We start from the raw sequence: 3,455 nt of genomic DNA, 5'->3' as shown, positions 1-3,455 counted from the left end.
AATATTAACCACAACCGACTCACATATTCACCTTTCCCCGCTCAGTGCAAATTACCCAGCTGTGAGTGAACCAGCCAGAGAACCGCCCCTAATATCCAATCCAGCTCCTCAATCACCATTATCCTGCACATTGATGGTCGCCTCAAATTGCACAAAACCAGTCAAAGAAACCAGCCTATTCGACCAGTAAATTCTTCACCCTCAGATCCCCCTTTCCCCCTCTCCATTCTCTCACCCCCTCCTCTTTCTCAGAAGCCCCCCCCCCCTCTCCTCTTTCTCTCTCCCATTTGCTCATCCATACTCCTCCTCCCCTCCCCCCTCCCTTCCCGTTTCTCCCCTTTTTGCTCACACTCTTTTCCTCTCAGTCTCATCCTCTGTTTGTCTTCCCCACCTTCCTTATTCCTTCCTCTTCCCCACCTTCCTTCCTCACACGGCCTCCCTTTCTCTCATCTTTTCTCACTTCTCTCCTGCCCACTTCTTTCATCCATCCCTCATACCTCGTTTCCTATCCCCATCTCTCGCCCTTCCCTCACCTCCGTCTTCCCCATCCTCTTCCCGCATTCTCATTTCACAACCTCTCACTAACACGTCACCTCCCCATCCTCACCTTCCTTGATTTCCCTTGACCCCCCCCCCTCGCTCTCCTCCTCCACCTCTCCCTCACCCTCACTCTCCTCCATCACATCTCCCTCTTCCCTCACTTCTTTCCATTCTCCCATCATCCTCACCTCACTTCCCTCCTTCCCTACTTCTCCCCCCTCTCCCCTCCATTGCTGTCCCTTTCCCTGACCCTCTCCCCCGTCCCACACTCCTTCTCACCTCCGTTCTCCCCCTTCACCCCGACTCTCCTTCACCCCCCTCTCTTTCCTCCTTCTCTCCCCCTCCCTTCCTTTCTACTCCACCCCTTCCTCAATCACCATCAGTATCTATCACCCATCATTAGAAATTACCTGGAATTGGCAAAAACAAGATTTTCAACTTCTGTATTCGGAGTGGTTTTGTGTGTGTGTGTGTGTGTGTGTGTGTGTGTGTGTGTGTGTGTGTGTGTGTGTGTGTGTGTGTGTGTGTGAGAGAGAGAGAGAGAGAGAGAGAGAGAGAGTTTTTTTCTTTGTCAGTCAACCTATGTAATTCATAATGAACTGTTTATATAAATTCGTGGAATTAGTGCCAAATTTCTTCGTTTGTGGTTCCGAAATGTAAGATAATTCTCTCTCTCTCTCTCTCTCTCTCTCTCTCTCTCTCTCTCTCTCTCTCTCTCTCTCTCTAATTTCTGCCTCTTGTCCTTCAGTAATGTTATCCCTTCGTCTTCATCCACTTCTTCATCACTACTCCCCTCCTCTTCCTCATCCTCCTTATTCTCCTCACCTGTAATTATGAGCCTAAAGCAGAGGCAATCGAAATCCCTGTTTATCCCCACCTGTCTCTGCTGAACCTCGAGTAGTGGGTATGAGTGATTGAGGGGTTTGGAATTCTCTCTCTCTCTCTCTCTCTCTCTCTCTCTCTCTCTCTCACACACACACACACACACACACACACACACACACACACACACACACACACACACACCGGCATGTGTTGTGTTCAAGATGGAATGTGGTCACGGTACGGAGCGAATTCGAGTCAAGTGGGCCCTTTAGCCTGTTTGACGTGTGGTTTGTCCGATACATAAGAATTTCAGAATTTAGCAAACATGTGTATACAGAATTTACGTATAAAGAGTAAGCGTTGGGAAATGTCTTGATTTTAAATGTTACCTTTCGTTTTTACCTTTTTTTTTGGGGGGGGGGGCAAGGGGGGAGGGCAGGACGCACCACTTCTTCAGGCCGAGGAAGTTCTAAGAAAAAAACGTTGTTACTGTTACGGGAACTTCACAGAAAACGTTTTTAAGGCAAACTGTGGTATTATTTATTGTTTTATGGCTAACTATGGGATTATTTATTGTTTTAAGGTCAACTATGGTATTATTTATTGTACCCGCTGTAGTTTCACCAGTCTCATGCAGTGGAGTCGGATTGCATTGCTGCGTGCATATACAATGTCCAGACGATTTTATTCAGCTTTGGGAAGACGTTTCGAACTGGAGGGGTTTGATATAGCCTTCATTAACCCCTTCACTACCAGGCTACAGCTGAGGTCAGGAATAGCGCTCCACTTTAAAGACGAACATTTATGAAACTATTACACAATATCCTGAAAAGTTTGTTGTGTTCCGAAGAGCGCAAGTGCAGGTTTCAAAAGTAATTGTTCACTCTCCCTTTATTTATCGTAGGGAAGTGGCTCAGTATTACAGTTCCCAGTAGTACATTTTATTCTTCTGAGGATTTCATTGAGTTTAAGGAGAGAAATCAGGCTGTGAAGAGTTTAATAAATGCTGTTTTTAACCCTACAAATGGTCTCTTCAAAACTTAGCAAAAATCGTCTGGAGGTAGCAAAGATAACCCATTAAACACGTCAGGGGATTTCAGAGATAGACCTTAATAAAACCGCCCAACAGTAAGAATAAAACAAGACGTCATCGGTTTGCAGGGGTTCGCGATTCGGCCAACTTTCCTCCTTGTACAGTCCAAGTAAAGTTGTACGGTTAGGTATAAAAGTTCTAATGTTTCACCTCTTCTTACTTTCGTCTCCTGGCTAATATTCCTAAGCTGAGAGGGGCTTGGTATGTGCCTCTTCCCTTTGGTGACTCTCTTTGATATGATGAGTCAGGGGGGAAGTAAATGGACATGATCGTAGCGTGATGCAGACCTATAGTGGAAGAGTAAGCCAACTTTTGACTCTCACTGTCCATTCGATTTGGGGTCAGAAGTTTTGCGATAATTTATTCTGGGGGGAAAAAAAAGTTGATGGTCGGAGCAATTACTATAATGGCGATGTTAAGCGGTGTTCATGGGTGTAATGGTGAGGTTCAATTATGTTCAACGTGACGGCCGCCCCGCTGAGCCCTGAGTGACGGCGGCACTGAAGGGGGTTTGAAGGTTCAATTAATGCTGAGCTGATGGGGAGGAGGGGGGGCAGGGAGCAAGAAGGGTAGAGGGGGGATGGGAGGGGGTAAGAAAGTGAGAGGGGAGAGAGATGAGGGGTGGGGAGAGGAGGAGACGGAATACAGGAGAGAGGGAGGAAGGGAGGAAAGGAGAACATGAAGAGAGGGAGGGGAGAGGGAAGGACGGGATGGAGATGAGAGGGGGTGAAGGGAGGGATAGGAGAGGGGACAGAGGGAGAGGAGGAGGGGGTAAAAGGAAGGGATGGAAGGGAAGAGAAAACGAAGGGAAAAGGGAGCAAAAGAGGGCGAGAGGAGAGAAGGAGGGAGGATATAAGGTAGAGGTGAGAGAGGGAGGAGGGTAAGGGGAGAGGTTGGTCAATTTCAAGAGGATGTGTGGTTAATTAGGTGGATATTTGGTGGAGGGTGGAATCTGGTAAGGGTGAATGCTTGGGTGGATGTGTGGATGGAAAATTGG

Source organism: Coenobita brevimanus, chromosome 59 (assembly GCF_032717465.1).
Source record: "Coenobita brevimanus isolate Jiangsu-jjx chromosome 59, ASM3271746v2, whole genome shotgun sequence".
In the NCBI taxonomy this organism is placed as follows: Eukaryota; Metazoa; Arthropoda; class Malacostraca; order Decapoda; family Coenobitidae; genus Coenobita; species Coenobita brevimanus.
Note: the sequence above shows the minus strand (reverse complement) of the source record.